The sequence below is a fragment of the Macrobrachium nipponense genome, chromosome 5 (genome assembly GCF_015104395.2).
Source record: "Macrobrachium nipponense isolate FS-2020 chromosome 5, ASM1510439v2, whole genome shotgun sequence".
Lineage (NCBI taxonomy): Eukaryota > Metazoa > Arthropoda > Malacostraca > Decapoda > Palaemonidae > Macrobrachium > Macrobrachium nipponense.
Window position 1 is genome coordinate 110,485,842 of NC_061107.1, and position 8,121 is coordinate 110,493,962.

An 8,121-nucleotide genomic window follows, 5' to 3' on the forward strand; every position below is an offset into this window, starting at 1 on the left:
CCAATCACCCAGAAATAGATTTTTCCTTCGTCAAATCCCTTTTTTTTTTTCAAAAATTCATCATAAATCTAAATATTGTTCTAGAGGCTTCCAGTTTGTTTCACAATGAAGGTAAATGATTGAATATTACTATACTGTAAGAGTTTTAGCTTGCAATTGCAGTTTTTGACCATTTCAAACGAGTTAAAGTTGACCGAATGTTGAATTTTTTTACATATTTTTTTATATGCAAATATTTCGAAAATGAGAAAAGCTACAACCTTCAATTATTTTTTTGTTGTATTCTACATGAAATTGCACACATTTTCATATATAAAACTCTATGAAACGCCTAATATGAAACGGAGCAAATATTACGAGAATGCGACGTACGCATTTCGGAGATTTGCGGCGGAGAATCCGCGCGCGGAGGGAAGGAAAGTTTTTTTTTTTAAATTCACCATAAATCTAAATATTGTGCTAGAGACTTCGAATTTGTTTCAAAATGAAGATAAATGACTGTATATACTAAACTGTAAGCGTTTAGTTTACAATTATGTTTTTCGACCATTTCGGTAGAGTCAAATTTGACCGACGTGGTTTTTTTTCTATTTATCGTGATTTATATGCAAATATTTCGAAAATGAGAAAGCTACAACCTTCAATTATTATATGTTTCTATTCTACATGAAATTGTGCACATTTTCATATATAAAACTTTATGTAACGGCTAATTTAAAATGGTGCAAACATTACGACAATCGGACAAAAAAATTTCTGATTTTTTTCGGAAGAGTTACCACGCGGACGTAAGGAAAAATTTTTTTTTTTTTTTTTTTCATAAATCCACCATAAATAAAGATATTGTGCTAGACTTCCAATTTGTTGCAAAATGAAGGTAAATGATTGAATATTACGAGAATATAAGAGTTTTACTTTACAATTGCGTTTTTCGACCGTTCGGTAGAGTCAAAGTTGACCGAAGGTTGAAATTTTGGCACTTATCGTTATTTATATGAAAATATTTCAAAACTGATAAAAGCTACAACCATGGGTTGTTTTTAGTTGTATTGTGCATGAAATTGCGCACATTTCCATATATAAAACTTTATGTAACGGCTAATTTAAAATGGTGCAAACATTACGACAATCGCAACGAAAAATTTATGATTTTTTCGGAAGAGTTACCGCGCGGACGTAATAACAAAAGCTTTTTCATAAATTCACCTTAAATCGAAATATTGTTGCTAGAGACTTCCAACCAATGTTGCGAAATGAAGGCAAATGATTGAATATTACTAGTATATAACAGTTTTATCTTACAATTGCGTTTTTTACCATTTCAGTAGTCAAAGTTGACAGAAGGTTGAAATTTTAGCACTTATCGTTATTTATATGAAAATATTTCAAAACTGATAAAAGCTACAACCATGGGTTGTTTTTTAGTTGTATTGTGCATGAAATTGCGCACATTTTCATATATAATACTCAATGTAACAGCTAATTTAAAATGGTGCAAAAATTATGTCAAAGTGACAAAATAATTTTTTGAGATGTGTCACTGATACTTTTTAGTGCGATAAAGAAATTCGCGCTTGCGCGCCTGCGTAACGATTGTAAACAAAACAACGCCTTGATCCGTGATTTCCCAGCATCCCCAAGGCGCGTGATTCAAAAGTTTTCGCCTGGTAGGCCTACAAGTATTTTTCTGCAAATTTTCAAAGAAAACTTTTTTTATCGACGTACTATACGTCCAATCGGCACCCGACAGACAATTTATGTCGATGTTTAATATGTCCAATCGGCGTTAAAGGGTTAAAAGAAGCTTTGGAAAAATTGGAAAATCTTCCTTGATTAATGCCAAAGATGAATGGCAGGCTATAATGCTATCAATTTGAGAACATCTGAAGATGCCATCATTGGCTCTCTGAAGCCACACACTTCCTTCCGATTAGAAAATTTTAACCCATTGTCCTCAGAATGTTTATGCCATAAAGGAAACTAAATGGCAAAATAATGCAGCTCTTGTAATGTTCTCATGTAAATATGTACCAGAATTTATCATCATTAGACATCCAAATTTGAGAATAAGAAAATACAGGTTAAGATCAAGACAGGAAAATATGAGACAACAAAAGAGTCTTCACATGTACGACAACAGTCGCATCATCTCAGACAGATATTATCTCCTCTGTGAAGGGACCAGTCACCTCAGTCTCAAACACTATCCTTGATATTGATTTTTAGAGAAGCAGTTGAAACAGCGCACAATGAGTGTATTAGTTACAATATAGTAAAGGGATGGATTATGGATGCCAACAAATTGCCTGACTCTCTCAAGGGCAAAAAATTATCACTAAAATGACAATATATATAGTTTAAAAAAAATCATCTCATGATCATGTACATTCTAGTAATTTACCTACTGTAACAGAACGTTCGACTTGTTCATATACGAAACAAACCTTTGGTTTTAACATTAGGTATGATATTTTAAGTGCCAGCTGGAATCCGATAAAATTAATAAAAAAACTTGTGTGGATTCAGGGACTGTTGGCATCTGTACCTGCTCATGGGTTATTTGGTAGTTCCCCAATGCCCTGGGCATCCTGTGAGCTTATCAGTTACTTTCTTACTTAAGAGAGGACGTGATTACTCTATCTCTTTAAAGCAGGTTTGGTTTGCTCTTTTTTTTTTTTCTTCTTCTCACTACCTTTTCTGTGTGTGCTCTCAGTGTGTGTGTGTGTGTGTGTGTGTGTGTGTGTGTATGTGTGTGTGTGTGTGTGATCTGGTAGGTTTGAGTAAGTTTTGAGATCATGTGACGGGATCATAAGTTAAACAAGCAAGTAAGACCTCCCCACACTTTACGTTAATCAATCCTGGCTTACAAATTTCCCCCAGCCACTTTCCCCTTTGTTACTTTAATTACCAACAGACACCTGGTTCAGCAAGGCAAAACACACACACACACTTTACTCACCAGGAAAACTAGACACAATAAGTGCAAGAAGCTGTGCTTTCAACACTGTATGGCTGTCAAAAAAACAAACTCCACTACTAATAACAAACTGTCAAACACCAAACCAACTGTAACCAACAAACTGCTGAATACCAACACAAAAACACCAAACAAGCACCAAGACTACACACCACCTCACAAACAAACAAAACTCCAAACAAGCACCAAGACTGCAGAAAAAAAAGAAAAAAAAAGCAAACAAACAAGCACCACAGAACTCGATTACTGGATACCCTCACTGACTGACTGCTTCTCACTCCGACTGCCTTCACTGACTGACTGCCTCTCAATGAGCCAACATGCCCACCAAACAAGCAGTTCACTCATCAACCACCCATTCATCAATCTCTCTCTCTCTCTCTCTCTCTCTCTCTCTCTCTCTCTCTCTCTCTCTCTCTCTCTCTCTCTCTCTCTCTCAAGCAGCCCTTGAGAATGTTGTCAAATGCAACCAATTCATCAATTCCCCCATATTTCCTCCCCAGTTACATTTGACAACATCCTCTCACATATTCACAACATCCACACTAAATAGCCCTCTTTAAAACCCAGGGATGTTTGAATACTGACCCCCTGGATCTTGTTCGAGGCCCCTCACACACTCTAAGTCATATCATCATTCACTTCTTCCATACCACTTTCACAAACTCACACTATCTCCCACGCTACTGTCCTCCAGAATCCCACCTACTATCTCACATACCCCTTCTAACTCTTGGCCCAATATCTCCCGTATCTCTGCCACCAAATCACCTACCTCATTCATATCCCTGCCAAACTCCTGAAGAGACTCATTCATACTGCTAATCACTTCCCTACTACTTGGTTCCCTTCCTTCAAAATCTCCCTAAACTCTGTCAACTCAAACCCATACGCACTGTAAGTCTTATCCCTTCCCTCCCCAGGCTTATCTGTATTGCACGCCCTATCAATCATCTCTACCCTAACACTAACCCCTTCATCATGCATTCCTCGCCTTTCCCTTCATTTCCCTTTTCTTACCTTCCTTTGCTTTCTTCCATACTCAACCAATACTAACTGCTGATCCCCCAAATCCATGTGCTCACTGATGCTCGGCTCATATTTACTTTCAACCACTCACTCATCACTTTCTCACGGACATACTGTGGCACATCCCTCCACCTGCGGAGCTGATTATGATGTGCCCTGACATCATCCATACCCCCATCCATTTGCAACTTCCCAAAACATAACTTAACCCACTTGATCCCATTTCCAAAACCTCAAAAGGGCCCTCAAACTTTTCCCTTACCTTACTCATTCATTCATTCTTCTCCCAATCAGCTCTTTCAACACTTTATCCCCCAACCCTAAAATTTTCAAACCTCTCACTTGCTCTCTTCCACACATCCCGATCACTCTGATAACCCAACCTTGGCCTAATGATTCCCTTAAATTCAACACATACTTACAGGGTGACATAACCTATGCTCTTTTGCAACGCAGCATTATACACCCACACTGCACGCCCCACATGCATATACCATCATTACCACACTTACTCATCATTCGCAAAATCTCAGTCAACATCCTAATAATCCTTTCAGCTGAACCATTTACACTGGGCATATACAGAGTAGAATAACATGTACAATACCCCATTCCCTCAGCATTTCCTCCAAATTCCCAACCGACAAACTCGGATCCATTATCACTCAAACATTCTCACAGGCTTACGCACACACACGTCAGCAACATCACTTCTCTCACCATTCATGCAACAGTCTCACTCCTCTTATTCTTGATGGGGACTGCATACGCAAATTTGCTCATGTGATCCACCAACACAATCATTCCCACATTCCCTCTCATAGTCATTGGCAAAGAAACATAGTCAATCACAACCATTTCAAACGGAGTTCCCGGACCTTGGGTTGGAAGGAGTGTCACTTGAAGTGGTTGAGGATTTGCCCATTACACTAGATGTGGGTACAGGTAACAGTGTTAATGAGGCTAGCTTAGTTAGTCATCGGGGTCATTCCTCAAGTCAATCTGATTCTTCCACTCCCTCTCCTTCCAATTCCTTCATGGGTTTCACAGGAGGGTTGCCCCCTTCTAGGTCGCATTCCTTCTCTGTGATACCTAAAATAAAGAGAAAACCTTCAAGTAAAACCTTGCTTAAAGGCAAATCAGAGTCAAAGCCAAGGCCTGGAAAAGTGCCAGGTGTTCATACACATATTAAACCTAGGCTGAAGTCTCTTTCTAAGTCTTCAAACCCAAGGTCTCAAGAAGGAAATTCTTCCCATTGCCCCACAAGTCCCATACCATCAACGTCTATTGATCGGATACCTCATAAGGTACCGCAAGGGGGGCAGGAAGATTCCCCTTTAGTCGGCCAAGACCTGTTCAACACGAATATTTTAAATCAGGTCAGTAGCCTAGGTAGCTTAGTAAGTTCAGTTGCAGCAAGGTTTTGAAGAAGTGTTTAAGAGATTAGGTACACAGGACTCCCTGATTGCAGGTCTCAGACAGGAGTCGGCAGTTCCGGCACCTCCTAGTAACTTGGTGCAAGGACAGAGCAGCATGCCTGACGTGACCACGCTCCCTCCGTTCCACCCTAGTAATCCTTGGAGGGGGTGGCGAACTTCGCTCCGTTTGTCAACGGGATGTTGACTATAGAAGGTTGTGGTACACGTAGACTCAAGGATTTAGAGTTCTTCCCCGAAGGTTACAGCCACCATTTATAGGTTATGATAGGCTTACGGAGGCAGCTCTGGTTAGAGAGGATAAGGTCCCCAAGGAGACGGTTATCCTTTCTAGAGATCAGGCTCAGCAAGCATGGGTACGGAGCCTGGAAGAGTGGAACTGCGCAAATACTAGGGTAACAGCATTTAAAAGCCCTTTCACGATGTTTACGACTGAGATGGGAACCCGTTACCTTTTACATCAAAGGTAGCAGAGCTTACCCTTCAGGCAGTGACGGGAAGAGCCCATGCCCCAGTTTAGGGAGACAGATCCCACATCAATGCTACTCCCAGGTAGGGAGGATTTGTGGGAGGATTTGCTGGCTACATTCTCGGTAGGCAAGCTTAAGCCAGACTGTGCAATCACTTTGTTTAGTGAGCGCCTCCTTAGGTTGTCAGATGCACTGATTCAAGCCGAATTTGATGCTAGGACTGTCTCGCAAGGTCTCTTAACTCCCTAGTGATGACGGAGACGGCGGCTTTGAGTACTGTCAGGAGCCGCTGTTTAAGGTCATTGCGAAGTCGTTACTTTGAGCATGCAATGTGACTTGTTTACGATTTTGCGGTTGCTAGGAGAAATTGCAGGAAGCATATTCTATCCGAGGCTACGACTAGGCACGAACCCAACAAGCTTCTGGCTTCCTCAATTTGGGTTTGCAGATCTCTTCCAGCTTCTGCAGTAAAACGAGGTTCAGAATGAGGCATCACATCTTAATCAAAGCATCAGGTTGCGTTGGGGTATCCCTTACAAGAGGAAATCAGAGTCTTCTTCCTCCAGTTTTAGGGCTAGGAAGAGGCAAAGGAGATTCCAACCTTTCCAAGTTCCACAACAGCATCCTGTGCTACAGGCTGTACCAGTTCAGCAGGTACCCCAGCCTTCGACTTCTAAGGCTCAGCCTCAGCACCAGCATCAATTTGTCCTCCTTTCGCCGCCAACTAACCGACAGGCTCCCCCACAGTATTCGGTGTCGCCTGCATATAACCCGGTCTATGAAAGTCGGGCATTTCAACCTTTTGCCAGGGTTGCTAGGGGTGGCAGGGCTAGAGGCTCCTTTCGTCAGCGTGGAGGAACCAGAGCCCAAGGGCGAGCCAGAGGTGCAAGGTCAGGAGAGGAACCAGACCCTCATCATCTCAATGAAGTTTCTCAGGTAGGAGGCAGGCTGTACCTCTTTCGGCCTCGTTGGGGGTTCAGCAGTTGGGCGAAAAGCATAGTATCCAGGGCCTAGGCTGGAGTTGGAGTTGGATCAATGGTCACAGATGTTCTGTTGAAAGCCAAGCTCAAGGACATCAATCGAGTTTGGCGTTCAAAGGCCAATGCAGGTTTCGGGACAAGATCGCCCGGATACCTCTGATTCTCAGGAAACGTCTTCATCCTTGGGCAAAGGCCGCGAACCTAGCCAAAGAGATTCCGTTGCAGTTCCCTTCCCCATCCCTAGTGGTGCACACAGACGCATCACTGACAGGTTGGGGAGGTTATTCACAGCATGAGAAGGTTCAAGGAACTTGGTCACCTCAGTTCCAAAAGCTTCACATCAACGTCCTGGAAGCTATGGCAGTGTTTTGACCTTGAGGAAGCTCCGTCCTCCGAAGAAGACTCATATCAGGTTGGTCCTCGACAGTGCGGTAGTGGTACACTGTATAAAGAGAGGTGGTTCAAAGTCAAGTCATGTGAACCACGTGATGATAGCAATTTTTTCTCTAGCAGCCAAGAACACCTGGCATCTATCGGCTACCCATCTGGCAGGAGTCCACAATGTAGTAGCAGACGCACTGTCCCGATCAGTCCCCCCTGGAGTCAGAATGGTCACTGGACAGGGAATCCTTCAAGAGAGGTTGCAGGAGAGTACCGGGTCTGGAAGTAGATCTGTTTCACTACAGAGGCAAACCACAAGCTGCCTTGTTACGTAGCCCCAAATCTGGACCCTCTGGCATACGCTACGGACGCTCTAAGTATAGATTGGAACCAGTGGAGGAAGAATTTATCTATTACCCTCCAGTGAACCTTCTCCTGAAGGTGCTACACAAGTTGAGATCTCTCCAAGGTCAGGTGGCTCTCATAGCCCACACTGGCCCAAGAGCAATTGGTTTCCCCTTCTCCTGGAGCTAGGTCTTCGTCCTCATCCTCTCCCGGACTTGAGGTTGTCGCAACAAGTACAAACGAGGACTGTGTTCGATTCCTCAGGTGTTCACAAAAACCCTAACTTTATGGATTTCATGAAGTTTGCAGGTTGGAGAGTAGGGGACATTGATCCACAGAACATTTTGTTCTTGGAGTCAGACAAAAGAGAATCTACACTTCGCCAGTATGATTCAGCAGTTAAGAAATTGTCTACATTTCTCAAGGAATCAAATATCAAAGTATAATGACAATGAACGTGGCTATAACCTTCTTCAGGACTTTATTCGAACAAGGCTTGGCAG